At 40.9% G+C, this 19,832-nt stretch overlaps 1 protein-coding gene and 1 long non-coding RNA gene across 2 annotated transcripts in view; one reads left to right on the top strand and one right to left on the bottom strand.

Moving 5' to 3' along the window:
• LOC149805053 (uncharacterized) overlaps nucleotides 1–19,832 on the top strand; it is an 85,412-nt gene that overhangs the window by 32,995 nt on the left and 32,585 nt on the right. The window lies entirely within an intron of this gene.
• LOC149805054 (uncharacterized) lies at nucleotides 552–18,395 on the bottom strand. The gene is made up of 2 exons (XR_016414766.1): nucleotides 17,907–18,395; nucleotides 552–892 (listed from the first exon to the last, which is right to left on the bottom strand). It is a non-coding gene; the product is annotated as an uncharacterized LOC149805054 (long non-coding RNA).

Here is a 19,832-nt window from a genome sequence, read left to right on the forward strand (position 1 = left end):
CATACAGACAGTTTATTTTTTTGCATCATTTTGATGCTAATAATTATACACTTTAGTGAAGAATTATTCGCACTGTTCACTTTCCAGGTCGCTTACATTATACATTTGGCAATATAAATTAGCTCGTAAAAGTGACTTTTATCGCTGATTGCTAATGTACAGGAAACGCGAAGAAATTTTTAAACAATTTTCAGATCTCCAGGTCACATTCTGTGTAAAACGTACTTAAAAAATACTATATGTATGAATATGAATGTTAAAGACAGCTATGGTGTACAGGCTGGTCCCTTAGAACAGTTTGTGCTTCTTGGCTGTCTCTAAAAGCCTATTTATAATTGGAAGGAAAGAAAGTGCAACAATACCTGTCTAACACTGTGACGTTCTGTCGTATTGGGGTGGGGTTCTCCCAATATAATTTAATTAAATTAAATTGAAAGTTCCACCCTGGCTCGTTAGGTTAGAAAGTTAAATTAGTGATGATGTAGATTTACAGCTCTGAGCCCCCAGTCAGCAATGCCGACGGTTAAATTATAGAGAACACGAAGATGAAATTCAATCAATAACAATTTAATAAATGTGATAATTTAAAACGATAACTTCCAATCACTCGTCTTTCCCTCGACCAAGTGACAGCCTAATTCATCCCGTGATTTACAGTGTGAGTTCGATTTTCCCCCTGTCCTTGCATCTACTCATCTATTTCTTCCCGCTGATTCTTCCTTCTTTCCGTTCCTCTAACTCCTCCTTTGTCTGTTTCCCTCTCTACTATCTCCTCCTCCAACTTCGCTCCAGACTTCACTTCACCTTTCTTCTCTCCTTTCTTCTCCTTTCCTCCGTCTCTCTATCCGAGACTACGGGACCAAACTTTAACTGATCTGTCCCTCAAAGCTTCCTGTGAAAAACCACAAAGCGTTAACAAATGTTTTATCGAACTTCACCTCACACTATAACGACTATTAACCATCAGATAGCTGTCACTGTTTCGGCCACGCATGCATACACATCGAAATTCCCACACACTTCTTGCAGGGTAAACAATGGCGTAATAACACAGTATCAGCGAATTGTTATACAGACATCAATACATTGCGTCACGTCAGTATATACACATATATATTTAATCTCATCGTACTACAATCTGACAAAATCAGACGCATGTCTGTACATTACAAATATTCAACAATGGCAAAATCTATAATCATAAGCAGCAGGGAGGGCGAATCCTACAAAATACTTTTCCGAAATACCCCTTCCACGGAAACTATTCCCGATAGAGGGCTTATTTCGACGAAATAACACTTTTATTCAGAAAACGAGACAAAAAAAAATGTCCTTGAAAATGCTTTGTATTTCCGCTGATATAACGCGAGTTACTTCAATAAATCCGACTCGTATCCGACATAATTTCCACGGTGAGGTATCATCGAAAAATCAGGTGTAGTTTGCGCCCCCCTCTGCTGCTGTGAGAAGTCGAAGATTTCAAAGGAAAAACATTTTTATGTTAACCATACAATGTATCAAGTCCGATACGGTATCGTGTCCGCGGGTCGTGTAAATTTATTGTCACAAATCCGTGCGGGGTTCTTTGAGCGCGACTAAAGAAATTTTTGAATTTATTAATATCCATATCGCCGCTACACCAGGTTTGATGAATATTTCTCAGCGTGTGAACATCAACTCCATTAAACACCGCAAGAAGATTACAGTTATCCCTGATTACTTTTGGAATTTGTGTATAACGCTGAGTAACATAAATCACATCAGTGTTTTTATGACGACCTCGTGAAAATATTCTTGCAGGATTTTTTTGCTTGTCCAGCATCACATCATCATACACTACTAGGTTATTTATTTCCCCGTCGAGGTCTTCCACGGACGGAGCTTCTTCAATATCAGTTATAAATTCAACAACATCCTCGCCGTCTTCACTCAGCGCTTTTGCATTCTCATTAAAATCTTTTATAACATCATAACAACGTTGATCATCCACAGACGGAGCTATCAAGTATAGTTTGTCCCATTTCATCCACTTCATTATCATGTTCAGTAGCAGTTGCGTTTTACCTGATCCTGACGGTCCCATGATGATCATTCTGATAGAATTTGGTAGCACTGAATTATGCTTGACTGGTTCTTTCCTTCGCGTCGCAGAAAAATCAGTGATCTCCATTTGTATATAAGGAATAATAATTATGGATCTATATTGTGTGAAGTGTAAGGCACAAACCCCTACGAATGATCTAACAACCATTACAACAAAAAATAACAGACAAGCACTTTCTGGTAAGTGTGCGCGATGTGGCACAAAAAAATTTAGATTTCAAAAAAAAAGCCTGACAAAGTCAGCGGAGGTGACATCGCAGCAACCCTCGGACGACTTCCAGGTACCCCTTGGGCTAAATATCCCGGAGAAAAACATCTCCCAGGATACAATTACTGCGGTCCAGGGACACGACTAGATATCAGACTTGATGAACAATCTAAACCAAAACCGGGAGAGTATCCGATAAACGCTATCGACGCAGCGTGTCACATGCATGATGTTGCTTATCGAAGTAAAGATCTGCAAGACAGGCATATCGCGGATGTGAAATTAATTCATGCACTAAGCGCCATAAAAAATAAATCATTTAAGGAGTCACTCGCTAATTGGTTAATAAGATCAGCGATGAAATCTAAATTAGCATTAGGCGCTGGATAATTAATAACAATGGAAGCGATTTATTATTCCCCGGCCGGATACTGGAGAGGTAATGCAGCAATTAATAAACTCGCCAACGCGGCATCAGTAACACGCAAGGTTGCCAAAAAATGGCTGTCAAAACAAGCAATATGGCAAATCTACTTACCACCACCTCGACAAATCAACTTTGCACATTTTGATGTTAGTACCCCCAATGAAGTTCATCAGGCTGACATACTATTCCTGCCTCATGATACTGTCCGTAGAAAAACATACAAATACGCGCTAACAGTAGTTGATGTTGCTAGTAGATACAAAGAAGCAGAACCGTTAGCGACTAAAACAGCCGCTGAAGTTGCTTCTGCGTTTAAACGAATTTATCAGCGAGGACCTCTAAGCTGGCCTCGATTATTACAAGTTGATCCTGGCAAGGAATTTCAGGGCGCGGTGTCATCACTGACAAAGCAGCATAACGTTACCATACGACGAGGACATACTGAAATTCATCGGGATCAGGCAATTGTTGAGCGATTTAATAGAACACTCGCTGAGAGATTATTCGGATACCAGTACGCGAGGGAATTCATTTACGATACGAGATCTCGTGAATGGGTTGCAAGACTGCCAAACGTGATAGCCGCACTGAATAATGAAATTACCAGAACAACAAACATGAGACCTGTAAATGCAATCACAAAAAAATATATACCCCGCGTCAGTGAACGTGTTTCAACGCAGCCAACGACGCTAGCGTCCCCGTTGCTGGGTAATGTCACCGTTAGGTATTTATACGAACCAGGCGAACTAGAAGGAGGAAAAAAAAGAGCAACCGATCCCACATGGAGTGTTACCACACACAAGATATCCAGCATAACCAGATCAACTGGGAGAAACGCAATCTACAGATTAGATTCAACTGCTCCTCAGCGTGGATTCACACGCGAGCAACTTCAGGTGATTCCCACGGATACACAATTACCACCTCGATCGCTTAAATAACTGCAGCAACACCTCTGCGTCGATTACACTCAAGACAGGTCAGCATTACATTTTTACGCGTATGACCGAGATTGCTGTCTATTCTATCCACGGTAAATTGTCTTGGGTCGTTTTTCGAATACTGCCACAGCAATAAACAATTACAACTCGCACAGTGATTATTCTGACGCTCACGTAACGACAACACAGCGTTGATATCCAGGTTAAACTCTCTATTATTTTTCTTGTCGCTTTGTCGGTAACTGTCTAATTTTTTTCTTATTTGATCTTTTTGCGTTAACTCAACAACGGCTGACTTCGTTGACGTATCTAATACAATTCTTCGTAACTGAGCCATCTTTCTTACTCTGGACACGGCTAAATAAACTAAATTTGACCATTCGATGCGGTCATCAACGATCCAAACAGTTGTATCAGAAATAGTTAATCCTTGTGCTGAATGAATCGTCATAGCATATCCTAGTGTCCACGGTGATTTATTTATTGCTAATGCATCTTCGACCGCATCGACGTTAACTGTTACTATATCATTCAATACTAAATTTTGTTTCTCTGGTTTTCCGGGAATATCAACATCAATATTCTGCAATCGTGTATCATCTGGTCTATAACATAACGGCACTTCCAACGTTGGAAATTTCTGCCGCTGTAACTGAAATAGTCGCCGCTGAAGTGTATCTCTGACTGATTTTCTACTTGCAACAATTAAATCATCTGGTTTCCACGCCGTTAAAAAGTTATCAAATGAAGTCTCTGGAATTATTTCACGCATTATTTCACATTGGACTTTATTGGTTTGTAGCCTAATTAGTTTTTTAAACTCCTTTAATGTGTCATCAAGCGCTCTGATGTCATCACGCATTTCCTCGTAATAATCAACAAACGTTCTCAACCATTCGTGGGGGGATTCGCCGACAAATGGTGGTGGTTGACCATGATCGCCGCACATCACAACTGCGGTATTTTTCGTTAACAACCACGTCAGGAACCGTTGTAATGTATCCAGCGGCACAGTGTCTATTTCATCCCAGATGATTTTCTCCGGGATATACTTCGTTCCCATTCGCGTAGGAGTCCATGTACCGCCGCTGTATTTGAAAAAGCCGTGATAAGTGCAGGCCTTTACTCCGCGTTGTATCATTTCTCTGGCAAGTCTGTGTGTTGGTGTTAGCACGACCAAATCAGAACCGCGAAATAGTTCGATTGCACGAGTTGTCTTACCACAGCCTCCAGGTCCGTTCAAATAAACTGTTCTGTGTCTAGCAATTGGATCGTACACAGAAGGCAACGACAAAGTTGTCCACGACAAGGTTGTTGATTTACGATATTCATCTTTAATTTCAACATCAGCTGATTCACAGTACGCGTGCAACTCTTCCTTTTTTACTCGCCATGTTCCCCATTGATCATCCGATGTTGGTAAATCTAACGCTGTTAAATCGTCTTCGTTAATATAAAACGAATCTGTTGCAACCCTTACCGCGAAGGGAACTCTATTCACCATCGACAATAAATTTATAGAAACATAAGCCAGCATAGAGGACCTCAAATGAGTGTACTGAGCTGAATCACCGTCGATATAACTAACAACTGTTCCTAATCGTTTTCCAGGCATCCCCGGCAATGATATTATTATATCCTCGCGGCTACAAAATGTATCTTTCGCAGTAGTATCAGCGATAATGAAATTTAATTATTCTTCATCCATAATTAATCGACTGTGATGTCGTTTATGATCATATGCTCCACCTTGAGTAAATTTACCTATCAATCTTCGGCCGAGATCTTTACAGTTGCGCTCATCATGTTTATACGCCAGTGTGCGTAATTCTTCTTCAGACGCTGTAGGATAATTTAATTTTAAGTCAGAATAACACGCAGTATCAGTTGGAGTTGGTAACCAAACTGAGGTTTGTTTTGAGTAACAAATAATCCCCTCACTGACAACAACAGATGTTAGTATTGTTTTGTCAACCATAAACCGCAACAACGGAAACGGCACCCACTTCCTTTCGTGGAAATGTCTGCCAAACCAAGCATAATTAATAGGATGTAACCGTGTTGCAAATTCGAACGATTCCACGCGAGCAAATCCAGTCAGGTCAAAATCAGGTAAAGGTCCGTTAATAGCTACTCTTGTCATTAAATTTGTGGGATGTCCAAATCGTTTAAAGTATTCAGCGCATTCGCCATAGCCAAGAAAACTTCCTGGATAGCACGCAATCATATCCACCGATACCATATTATCACTAACAAATACACTATTCCATAAACCGCCGTGTCCGTATTCGATGCAACTCTGCTGAACATTCTCGAGAAAACTCTTCATGGTTGGTTTCCAATTATTTTTTTGTCGTGCTATATGTGCGGCAACACTTGGAACAGTAAAACAATTAGTTAGTAATTGATCAACTTGCTCAGTTGAATATTTTTCTGTGAGCGCTTTCATTTCATTTTGTAACTCCGCAGTTCTATATATTTCTCCGTTCGGGGTCACGAACTGGTCATAATCACCAACTTCAGAACTTCTAAACAACCATACCGATACCGGATCGGTTTTACTCATTTGATAAATACAATCAAACATACCCGCGGAATAATACCTTATAACACGATCGCGTGGAAATATTTTAACTGATTCCGTCCAGGCGTGGCTGTTATGATCAATAATTGTTATTGAAGCTCCACTACGGTTGTATTTCGATTTATACAATTCCTCGCCTGTTAGCGATAATACCGTTATAGGAAATCTTAATAATTTTTCTAGCGCGGCAACATCCTTAATTGTGGCCCCTACATCATTGACTCGATTAGCCCATGTTGTTATTTTATTTTTTCTGATCTCAGTTAGACCATTTCCACGTGCTGCGTTTTTAAAATGTTCCATTACTCGCTCAGCTACACAATTTAACACCACTGATGTTTTCATTGGCGTGAGTTTATCTACACTTGGTTTCTTTATCGGATATATTCCGTAAACGACTGCAGTTACTGGATACGATCTGGCGTAATACGGTATATCAACCCCCGTCAACATTCCTGGTCTAGAATTATTGCTCAACAAAATAGTTTTCCTTTTAATGTCAAGGATAGGATCATTTTTATCACGGATAATCCACGTGTCATCGTCGTTTTCGTTGACCACTTTGACAATAAATTTTATCCGCATGAAATATCTTCTATCGTCGAGATACCCAATTATGTTACGCGCGATTGTATCGTTCATGGTAGCATCAATGATAACGCTCGTGTCGGGGATAATTTTATATGTCGACCACACATGTGCGGCACCATCACGACGAAACTCTTCCTTGGCATTCTTGATAACACCAAGCAGTTCCTTTAACTCTCTTCGTCGACGATCAGTGGTTAACCGGTCAAGATCGAATCGACCGCCTGCGGGTTTTATTCTGGATAGTCTTTCAAAACTCATTATTATAATTAAGACAAGTATTTAAATAGACAAAAATATTATATATAATGAACGGAAACTCAAAGAGTTTCTCCGGCGATGCTAGCATCGCTCATGCAAAGCATTTCTCATGCAAGTGGATCAAACTAAATTCATCAGAGCCGTGTAACAGACGTTGCAGAGGCGAATACTGTGGACAACATGCTCAACAGGTCCGCGGTGGGAGTCTAGGACCGATACCGTGTATCAGATGCGGCATTGGAGTACGAGGAAAAACGCAATTATGTTCAGCGTGTGGGGGGAAACGCTATCGAGAACTAAAACGGTATTATGATAAAAAAAATCCAGACTCGAACACGTTCTCGGAGCGTGATTACATAAATAAGTTTTCAGACAAATTATGAATTAGACAAATGATTTGCTTATAGTATAATGAATCAAGAATTCGTCCCCGAACAAGAATTTGTTCCACATCCAACTATTCCAAATTATGAGGCAAACCGAGATGGCATAGTGAGAAACTACAGGCTGAGGAAACAAGTTGGTACAGTTGATAATTCTGGTTATTTAAGATTTACTGCCACGTGCTCAAAGAGGTATTTATGTCATCGTTTCGTCTATGAATGTTTCTTTGGAGTGATCCCTAAGGGTTTTGTCATTGATCACATTAACGGTAACATACTTGATAACTCTATAAACAATCTTCGCGTGGTCACTCAGAGCAAGAACTGCCTACTGGGTAACACAGGGCGTTGTAAAACAGTTGCAAGAAGAGCTATTAAATCTATAAACGCAATTACAGGTGAAGAAATTGTATTCCAGTCAATAAACGCCGCCGGTAGGTATTTCGGTATTTGTCCACCTTCTGTACAGCATGTCGCAACCGGGATCCACAAAACAGCATTTTCAAAGAAGCTCAAACAGAAGATTTCATTCTGTTATATAACTCTTATCGCTGACACAAACGACGATAACTCCTCCACGAGTGTGTAACGCTTTGCAGAGTTGTCGTCATCAGAGGATTTGCTCCCCTGAGAAAGCCACCTTGATAAAATATTTTATCGAGTTCATAACATGTAATCATTTATTTACCGTAGAATATATATTTTTTTACAAACAATATCCTCGTTTTACTGAATATATCCGACTGTTTTGCTCTTCTGTGCTTGTTATATGACCGCGCTTAAGAAAACATACAATTAAAATATTTTAAACAAGTCCCGCCCACTGCTAGAGCGAATTTCCAACTCGCAAGTAACAGTTGGGTTATATACGAAATCGCTCCCTAAGACCTTTGGGTCGATCGAAAGTCAGCAGCGCAAGCAAAACCATAAATTTAATCCGCCAATGGCGGGTGTTTTTACACCATCCAATGGTCGATTCAATGGATGGTTTTGCTCTGCTGCTGACCGTAGAAAATGACCCACCTGTATGTTTGTGTCGTCATAGGATAAGGTCTTAGGATAAGTTAGGATAAGATTACATGTTCATTGTGCCTTTACTTGCTGTCATACTCGAATCAGAGGTAAAGGTTGTCTGTTCTGTACCGTCTCCTAGGATAAGATTACATGTTCATTGTACCTTTGCTTGCTGTGATACTCGAATCAGAGGTAAAGGTTGTTTGTGTTGTCAAATAAATGTTTGCCGGGCCTGCTAGAGAACTCGATCCTAGAAGCCAGGGCTGTCTCGTCTTGTAAATAAATGTGCCTCTGAGTCACTTGGCAGTCAGAGGGGTCCGTCCTTAGGATAAGTTACGTGTTATATGTTTGTCCTTGTCAATTCACTAAACACGTCTTCTTGAGCCTATAGAACGTTATTTGACGATCTAGAGGCTTGCAGGGGATAAAGTGTTTCGTGTTACATGTTGTATTGTCATGTCGGAAGCAGTCCTCGTGGGGTTCTAGAACGTTATTTGACGATCTAGGCCCTTGCAGGGGATAAATGTTTCCGACTGTCTCGTTTTGTTTTGGAAAGCTAGCGTTTCTCATGCAAAGTGTTTCTATTAAAAATATAAAAATATATAATAATATGAATCACGAAAATATAAATACCATACTTGTTGAAATTAAAGAATTACAACAGCGAGGTTTTAATATTTTACTAGACACTGAAACAATTATGTCAGATTTTGAATCCTTGAATGAGCTATCACAATCGGGGAAGAACAATCTCCCTGCGTGTTATAGGTTCATTAAGGGTTTGCAAGATCGCATTTACAGATCACTTGCCGGGATAACTGAAAATCAGGTATCTGAATTTATTCCACTGTGCCGTGCAGTTGAGAAGATTCGTCTTGTATTGTCAAGCGAGTATGAGACTCGAAAATTAATTAGCACCAGGGTGAGACGGTTAAAAGGTTATATAAAGAATCTAGACACGGAAATGCCTTGCATTTCTGACGAAAATACTAGTATTTGTGACTACGAGGCCGACAAGGAAGTATAAACCGCCGCGTGTGACTCACAGCACAAAGTGAAAGTAGAACCTGAGAAACGCTAGCCCCCCCCCCCCCCCCCGCTTAAGTGTAAAGCACATTTCCACGGTAAAAAAAAAGTGTATTATTTTTTTTTGCCCGAGCGTGGAAACTCTTCGAGTTTCTCTGGAAGTCCAAAGGACTTCTCAAGGGCGTTTTCAGAGTGTGTGAAACGCATAGCGTTTTCCACTCAAAGAGTTTTCGAAATGTTTTACATGAGAAGTCCTTAGACTTCCAGGATTTGCTTAAGCGTTTCAACATCAATACAACAATGAGAATAGTTCATAATCTGTTCTCGTTGACACCAAGCTGTGATCATATGATTTTGCTGTAGCTGTGTTAATTGTGACGACGTTAACAAGAAGTCTTCGTCACCATACACGTCAACGATTATTTTAACGGGGAAATACTGTTCCGAGAAGTCCCTTGGACTTCCAGAGAAACTCTTTGAGTTTCCAGAAACGCTAGCGTTTCCAAATGCGGTTTTTATTGCCTCGTGAAGAATTTGCTTATCATGAATATGAACTCGTGCGTGAATGTATTCACACATTATACACAACCGTTTTTTTTTAAATGCGTGAGCGTGGAAACTCGAAGAGTTTCTCATGCTAGCATCGCCAGAGAAACGCTATGCGTGGAAACTCTTCCAGAAATGCTTTGCATTTCCAATTTGGAAACTCGAAGAGTTTCAGGACTTCACCAGTAAGTTCACGGAGACAGTCTCGCCACGCAGGTCCAACAAACCCCCCCGTTGGTCGGTGAGTTTAAAATTTATCGTTGACAACCACGGATTATTACACCGCAGATAGACCACATTGATTGGTTCTTGCACAATCAGAAAACCGGGGGGGTCTTTTGGTGTGAACGTATACAGGATAAACCCCTGTTGGGCCGTCGTAGTAGTGTCAGCGCTAGCGCTGTAGCTACCGTCGATGACGTCACATACAAGATTGACCGCAATAACATCTGTGATATTTACGATCCCGGGTGAGATGTGTCTGCCGTCCGCGGTAGTGCTGTTGTCGTGCTTGAGAATAACCGGCTGCGGTTTTGTTCGCGCGTACGCGTCAGTGATATCTTTGTAGGATTCCTCGATGAGATCCCGGACTGATTCTCGCAGCACGGGTGCGTTATACCCAGGAAATTTAAAACTAGGAATATCTTCCACGCGGATATTATACAACGTCGCAAATTTTATTCCTTTGTCGGGATCATCCAGAAATTTTTGAATTACTATTTGATTTGTTTTTTCCATTGCGGCTGCGAGTTTGTTTAGTTTTTCTATGGTCGTGATAATGTTCGTGCGAGAACTGCTAGCGTTTCCACTTGTCGTATCAGAGATATAATCTTGGAAATATGCCCGCAACAGTTTTAGCTGTTCTTGATGCATTTGTTTGATCGGAATAAATATCTGAGGTTCTATCGCGGTTACATGTAGAATCTTGAGATAATGATTCCCGGACGGATTAAATCCTAAACCCAAACCATCTTCGTGAATTGCAGTGAATTCGACTTTTTCTATTAGTGGTTGGGGTCGAAATAAAACAAAACCATCGTCGCCAACCTTGTCGACAAGGTCGTGTACTTCTTCCTTCGTGGTCGTGAAATCCGACTTCGGTGGCAGTTCCGGACCCGGCACGAACCCGGGTTGTTTTTGTGGCCATCCTAATACTGTTCGAAGAGAGCTGCTATAAATATCCACGGCGTATTCCGGTGTTGAGATTTCAATGACCGCAGACAGCGTTGGTTCATGAGCTGTTATAGATATTTTGGCTTCCTTGCCGGTGATTCGTTTTATTTGGCGTTGTATCTCATTGTTGATTTCTTCGATCTGATAACTCCCAGTGGGTAGCGTAATTGTATCCCATTCAAATTCACGTTGTTGTGGGTCCGCGCTGGGTTTCCCGAACACGAACGAATTATTCGGCTGCTGACCGCCAAATGATTCCGCTCTGACATTAGGCCAGCTGTGATACGCACTGAGCTTCGACAACGCGATTTCGTTCACGGCAATTGGAGTTCGAAAATTAATGCTGAATTCTGGTGTCGTCGAGGACACTGAGATCATTGTGGTCCTTACCGGTGTTGTGTTTGTGACTATTTGTTGAAGCAGTTCCTGTGGCGTTGCCATCAGTGACATTATTTATTTGTTTAGTTTTCAAATAGTCATTGTACGCATCTGACATTAGTTTGAATTCAGAATCTGATATCAACGCGGCGTCGCTGGATTGCGCGTCTAACGATGATGATATCAGCGATGATAATTTCTGATATGCGGTCGTGGCTGTATTTAATTTTGTCGTGTAATCGTGTAATTTTGTGTTAGCACACGAGGATATTTTTTTTGCTATGATGCCGAAAACTCCTGCCGTGGTTGTGGTCGCACAAACAGAGATCGTGGCAGCGACTACTGCAGTCACTGGAGTGACCGCTGATAGTATTACTCCCGCGGATGCAACAACGGCGGATACTGAATAAACCATAACGTCTAACACTGTTATACGTCTGCGGTATTTTTTTACTTTTTGGGACGTCGCGTCGATGACAGTTTTTAACTCAGATTGCCACTCACGGACTTGATTGTATCTATACGCGGATGCTTCCATTATTACTTTACCCGGTGACCAATTAAGGTGTTTCGGCGACAAATTCCAGACAATACCAGTAATTGACTGTGGCTAATCCTTCCGGATTTTCGGCTTCCAGCGTAAAAGTTTCTTTGGTTCCTTTGTTTATCACCACAGACGCAACTCGGGGAAACTTGTTAGTTAAATCATGTCTGGTAGATATCTTAAATTCTACAGCAGAGAGTACTGTCAGTCTGTATATTCCAGTAACATCTGCAGTATATGGAATAGTCTTGTTTTGTTGTGACCATGTTTCCCTTCCTGATTTTATCGTACACACAAGGTTTTTTGGGGTTACTCCGGCAGGAATTTTAATTAAATTAAATTTTTCCATTATCTGCGGAATTCCATTTACTACGTTATCTAATGTTTCCTTAATTTCGGTGAGTTTCATACTGACGGCATTAGGTTTCCCGAAGAACTCATCTACGGTGTTAAGAACGTTTCTGCGAAGTCTTCCAAACTGGGTCACATGAACATCATACTCAGCTCGTAACGTGGATAATTTGGTATCTATGACGCTGTCGGCTGTGTCCACATACTGTTTGTTTGCTGCATCGTCGTTCGAGGATGGATCTCTGAGTACGGTTATTTTGTTGCCGTTCATGCTGAGTTCGCCGGTCATTACGTCGCCGGTTTTTTTCACACATTTATCAACACCTTTATCAATACTGTCTTTGATGCTTGCGATTGATATATTCGAGTCCTTGATCCGGCCGTGGTCACTAAATGCAACGAAGTTATCCTTGGTAGCTCCAAGAACTCTGCGAATTATGTCATTGAACTTAATGTTGCTCGTTTTTAGTTTTCCCTGCTTGTCCTGAAAAACAGCAACTTCATCTGGGTCAACTCCGGCTAGATTCAAAAGATTTTCGACTTCATCTCGGGTCGCATATTTTGAGAGATCAACATCTGTGCCTGGTTTTACTTTTCTTGTGAAAGGTCTTCCGTAAATATCCACCATTATTCTTATTGCTGTTTTTTAAATGCGAGCATAAAAATGCTAAGCATTTCTCGATGCGGTATATTCATACACTACTTTATGAGGAGACGTTGCTGGATTTCTTGAGATTGCATCAAGAACATTTAAAACCTCGTTCCCACAAATGGGCGGATCAATTAATGTTTGTGTTGGTAGCGTCGACTGCCAAACTGGAATATTAAAAAATCTGCTGTTGAGAGTGCGAGGCACTCCGCGGACATACCTGAGAAACTCAGTTGGCGGTGCTAAACCGTACGAATCGAAATAGATAATTCCACGTGGATCGATCGCGTAAGCAACCCAGTGAGTTCCAGGACCATCTTTGTTGTCGAGATTGATAATGCCAGTTTCTGGATTATTCGGCCGCGTCGGTAATTGATCTCGCATAAATACTCCTCTGAAATGTTTTATACGCAATTTTTTAACAGCATCGAGTAAATCAAAATTGCTCAACGGCGTTAGAATTTTTTTGGATACCATGATGGTGGAGTTCCTGGTAGTCTTAGCCCTGATCCGCGAGTGGATCTCCCCTTTTTTTTCTTATACCCGTTTCCGGTTGCCTTCTTTAGTGCCATTCCAGCTGCGGTTCCAACTGCACCTAACGCTGCAGCTTTTGCCGCTGCGCCAAGTAATCCTGGAATTGCAGCAGCTAGTATTGGGATGAGGGGAAATATTCCACCGGTTTTAGTCATGTCCTTGATAGCTGCAGCAGAGAAATCAAGGCGGATACCGGTTTTTGCTGTTAGTGCCTTATTAAAATGTTTAATCTGAGTATTAGTCAACGACAGCTTGTTTGGACCACCAGTAATCTGATCTCGTTTTAGTGTTATTGATGTCCCGCACGTGCTTGCGTTCTTTGATTGCAATTTCTTCGTTTGACCGGAAGTCAAGGTGACATTAACATGACTGTATGACATTATATCCTAAGTTTGATTTTAATTGCGTTACATATTCTCGATTGGAGCGTCGATGACCCTCATTCGTCCGCCAACACCTTCAAGCAGCATTGCTTTATCGGAGAGTATGACAGCGATCGCTCTAAAACCAGCAGGCGGGCCGAGGGGAAACTCACCTACACGAGCTTTGAAGTGTATATCAACGACAGATTGTTTTGTTAGATCCAAATGTTCCAGCGAAAAGTAATAAATCGGATACAGCGTTGTAAAATCCAGTTGTGATATCTGCAACCCGGTATCAATATTTTGATCACGTCCCATAAATGTCATCAAACGATGATACGCCCGTGCAACTTCATTTCGCTCATAATCTATCAGTATATCCTCGGATGGTTCCTGATGCCCGTTTATTCGCAGCGAAACCTCAGAGACACCAAGTTTGTCAAATATCATATTACTCTGTAGTTGGGAAGACAACCTCGCATTTTGCTGGAGTGCAACAAAAATATGTCGCGGCGCTGATATTCCCTGTTGTGATGCTATGTGCCACGTGAACTGCCCAGCACCGGCACCTTGAATGGAATCTGTTGATGTTGTTAACCACGATATCAGTGATTTACCACCTGTGTCCATGAAAGAGAGTAATCGTTGCTCTTCAGTGATCGATGGGGACATCACTGGCATCCACAAAGCAAGCTTGAATAATATTACTTTACCGCCAGCAACACCGTCTTCTCGCCAGATAGCGTCAACGTCATCACTTTTTCGGTTAAGTACAACTGTATGATTGGCTCCAAAAATAACCTTTCTGACATGTCTGCAAAATCCAAAGATGTGAGACAGTGGAATTGCGCATGAAAATCTCCTACGTTCACCTTTTAACATTAATTTACGTGTAGCAAAACCTAAATTGTAATCTGGACTAGGCCTTAATATTGGAAATGCAGCACCTGGTCTGGCCGGAAATCCAGCCGGTTGCGGGTCCATAGCAGTGCCTTGTGCTGTTTGTACTTGAATAGTAGATCTGTGTTCAGGATGATCAGAATTATCCTTAGCGAACATCATAGTCGGACCAGCTGATCTAGTGTAATCATCTGAGTATCTCGCTAATCCCAGGATTGTTGTAGCAACGTCGACATTATCCTGAATTATTTCAATTTCTCTTCCGTCAATGCTGTATGAAGCACTTTTGAACAGCGCCATGATACCGTTATTAACAAAACCAACTCGAACATTAGCTCCGTATTCTGTATTAGCGTCAACATTTGTTACAAGTTCACCCGTGACTTCAAGAAATGCTTCAGCGGGCAGGAAATATCTACTTGTATCCTGGACTCGTAATTCAATTCGTCCGCGTTGATTAGGTACTGTTGCCTCATAAGAATAATACTGATAATCGCGCACGGACTCATCTTTTAGTGTTGGTGCATCCATGTCGAACGCTGGATCAGATATAGGTTTGAACATTATATAAAATTATTGTCTTCTAAAACGAAATCCGCTTCCTGATATCAGGCTTGTATTTATTTGTTCGGGTGTTTGGGTTACAAGCTCTGCAAGTTTTTGATTGGCAGCCTGATTTATTACTTTACTGACGTCCGCGGGCATAAGTTCAGTACTGGCCAGTTTCACCGGTGGCGGTTTTTTTGATCTACGAGTTAACCGTAACAGTCTATCCTTGATTGACGCGAATGCCTTCCCGGCGAGATCACCAACAGATCCAAGGGCTTTATCCTTGACAACATCAATAGCTTTCATCGACAATTGTTTTGCAATCGGTAACACCTTAGGGGCTATTCTTGAAAACAAACCAGTAACTGTATCACCGAGACCATCTCCGTAGGTTGCTCTGTAGACTGGTAATCGCGAGTTCACTACGCGGACTGGTAACACGCTAGCGTGTCTAGGTTGAGAATTGTGCACGATCATTTTATTTAATTATTGTTTCTCTAACTAAATTTGCTAGTCGCTGTGGTAACCGTCTGCGAGTTCATCAATGAGTCCCCGGTAAACGCCGATATCCATAATGCCACGCTGAAATAGTCTCTGACAGATATCTGCGGCTTCATTTATAATTTCCCGAGAGTTGTTTCCGGCACGTTTTCCTCCGATGAGAACTTCTAGTCTGGACACATCATTGATGATATTATCAGGGCAGATGTGGTTGTTATATCCGCGACCGGTGTATCCTTTTCCTATTTTATTTAGTTCTGCTAATGTTTTAGTAATTTCATCAGCTACAGATTTTTCCCTTTTTTTTATCTTTTCTACCTTAGAGTAGGTACTTTTTTTCGGTATTTCTTTTTGTAATTTTTCTCTTTCCTCCATTAAATTTTTTAATTCATTTTGTAATTCTTTCATTCGCCTTTCCAGTTTTTCCTCTTCTGATATATCGGGGGGAGTGGGCAACGAAACAGGAACGGTAAAATCATCATCAGGAGCGCTAGCCCCCATTTGTTCAGGTGATGAAATTTCAGGCACTGGATCAGGCAGTGTCATTTGCAGGATTTGAGCTTGTGTTTTCTTCGCCGGTATTTTTGCCTGCTTTTTCATTTCCTTTTCCTGAATTTTTTTCTTCTTTTCTTCATCCCTTTCCTGCTTTTTCATTTCCTTTTCCTGAATTTTTGCCTGCTTTTCCTTTTCCTTTGCCTTCATTTGTTGGTCTCTTAGTTCCTTATTAACCCCAATTACGCCAGTTTTTATAAAATTATAGGTATCATCAGTGCTAGATATTCGAGAAATACCTCGGTTTACTTTGTAAACATAATCCCTCCAATCAGCCTGGGTCATACCCGAGGCAGCTCCTGGTTTTAGAAATTCTTGCCGGTTAGGATAATTTAAGACAATCCAAGTAGAAAACTCCTTAAGTTCATCCACGCTAGTAAGTGGAATATTTTTTATCTCAGTAATACCATCTTCGGTAAATTTATTAATAAATGTTTCCTTAGCAACTGTCACTACTCCGGCGGCACCTGGATCAACTACAGCACCTTCATCTGCCTGTTGCTGTTTAAGTTCTTCTATTGCTTGAAGTAACCCTCGTTTTGTTTTGGTAGGGTCAGCAGGATCAGTTTTTCCTACAATTGCAGTTTTAACTTCACCAGTAGCTGCTGTAATAGGCTTAAATAATTCCTCCGCAGATGTTGCAAACTCAACTCGCGCTTCTTGTCTTGCTCGTAATTTTTCTTTAACGGAATCATGGACCGGAATAAATTTTTTAATCGCGGCTAGTCGTTGTCGTGCCAATCTAGTTGTGAGTGCTTCTCCGATATTTGCCATTATTTATTTATCAATGATTTAATTCCGTTAACATAAAAATGTTTTCTCACAGCAGCAGAGGGGGGCGCAAACTACACCTGATTTTTCGATGATACCTCACCGTGGAAATTATGTCGGATACGAGTCGGATTTATTGAAGTAACTCGCGTTATATCAGCGGAAATACAAAGCATTTTCAAGGACATTTTTTTTTGTCTCGTTTTCTGAATAAAAGTGTTATTTCGTCGAAATAAGCCCTCTATCGGGAATAGTTTCCGTGGAAGGGGTATTTCGGAAAAGTATTTTGTAGGATTCGCCCTCCCTGCTGCTTCATATGAACATATGTGTTAGTCTACTATAAAATACCCACATAGTAAATTACAATATTAACTCTTACGACGGCTGGCAAGCTATATAATTCTTTACAAATATCAACTCATTTCTTCAAAATATGCAAACATATTAACAAAACAAAGTAATTCTTCGTACTACGATTCTAGTACTAATAAAGTATACATACGACCTACAATTAAAATGCAGTCGCATTCCACAAAGACCGAACAAATATCTACTGACCTTTTGAAGCTTTCTACTTAGACCTTCCCGCTCTAAGATCTTCCCGCCAATAACGAATGGCTATTCGGAGTTACGCTAACCTCTTCTCTGGGTAATTTCTCTCAGCGAACTAACTTTTGCCGGAAAACGCAGGGATATCATTCTACCCAAATCAAGGTCTCCCCCCCCCCATCTCGATTCTGATTGGGTGGCGCTGTGCCCCTGTCCAATCGTCTTAGCGGCCAGTTCAACCTGTCTGTCTGTTTGCAGGGGAAAGAAGTTAGGACACTCCCACTTCTTCAGGCAATTTCTTTTGATCTTGGAAACATTTCGACACCTAGGTGATAATTGGCTGTCTGTGACTTCGCAACTCCAATGTCCGGTCCTTCGATTCTAGCCACAACAATCTTACGTAACGGATTAGTGCTAGCCTTCGGCAATGTTCGACATCAAACAATGACCCGTCAGAATTGCCTTGATTATACATGTTTCAAACTGGGCTACTCTGGGTCAGGGTAAACATGACAAACACCCTTGTGCTTCTATACATATTGGTGTTTGGTGTGTTCATATTTGGCGCCTTGTTTTCATGAAGTTTGTTAACAAGAGAACAATTGGTTGCAAACTTACAATCATTATGCATGATCTGTAAATCAATGTCATCAAATCATACTGACCGCTCCGGTGGCCTAGTGGTTAGAGCGTCCGCCTCGGATGTGGGAGGCTGCGGGTTGAAACCCCGGCCGAGTCATACCAAAGACATAAAAATGGTACTAACAGCTGCTCGTTAGGCGCTCAGCATTAAGAGATTAGTGTTAGGACTTGTCAGCCTGCTGTCAGAATAATGTGACTGGGTGGGACATCATGCTACATGTATGCGGCAAAGTGCAAAATTTCCGCAGCTAGTAAGGCCGCATTTTGGCGGTTCTTGTCGCGTAAATTGCACTTCTGCTAGCATTCGTTTTTGTGAATCTTGCAAAGAGTTATATTGTTCAAATTGTGAACATTTGTGTGACGAAGACTCTCATATCTACAATAATTCTGATGTTCCACATATTTGCAAAAACTGTTTCACGGTAATGATCGGGTCGTCGATTATGACTGCCCCCATGGATTACATCGACTGGGCTGGAACAAGTAATTATTTAATGAACTAAAACATGGGTGTCTTGCACATCTCTATTCGCCATATTCTGCAAAGACTGGATAAAAGCTTCTTGTTGCAATGTTTATTCCGCTCAGGGATACGGGATGTAACGACAATTATACCATGCTAAATAAGGTGTTCTAGACAATAGAGTTAGATGGTTGTTACAACTTTAGTCATCTGGTAATAAAAAGATTTAAACCTCATGCCAAATCATTGTATAGTTCGCACATACTCAGGACATTATTGTCTTAGTTTAAACTGTTAAACAAAAATAGATGCATATCAAAACATAATATTACGTACCACTGTTAAATAAAGAACGTATTCGTATCAAAACACATAATATTACATACCACTGTTATATAAAAGACGTGGATATATCAAAACACATGGTATTACGTACCACTTTATATAAAAGACGTTCTCATATCAAAACAAATGATATTACGTACAGCTGTTATATAAAACAAATTATAAGCATATGGAGGCACGTTATTACATATATGGTGATTTAAAATACAGCAACAGACACCTCCAAGAGCATCGTTCAAGATCCGTCTTCTATGGACAGTAGCGTTCAGCAAAATAATTACATGTCCGATCTTCAATCAATCTATAAAGAAAATGTTCCAGAAAACGTTTCAAAGCCAGCACAAGCACCCGGGATACACTTTCTTCCAGGAGGCAAATTTTTGCAGTTGAGGATCTTATGAATATTCTAAATAGCGAAATACCACCTGAGAAATCAGTGCTATCTGTGAAAAAGGATAACGCCTTTATTGTACTAAACGGCGAGG

Source organism: Sinohyriopsis cumingii, chromosome 2, assembly GCF_028554795.1.
Source record: "Sinohyriopsis cumingii isolate HCF-2022 chromosome 2, ASM2855479v2, whole genome shotgun sequence".
Classification (NCBI taxonomy): Eukaryota; Metazoa; Mollusca; class Bivalvia; order Unionida; family Unionidae; genus Sinohyriopsis; species Sinohyriopsis cumingii.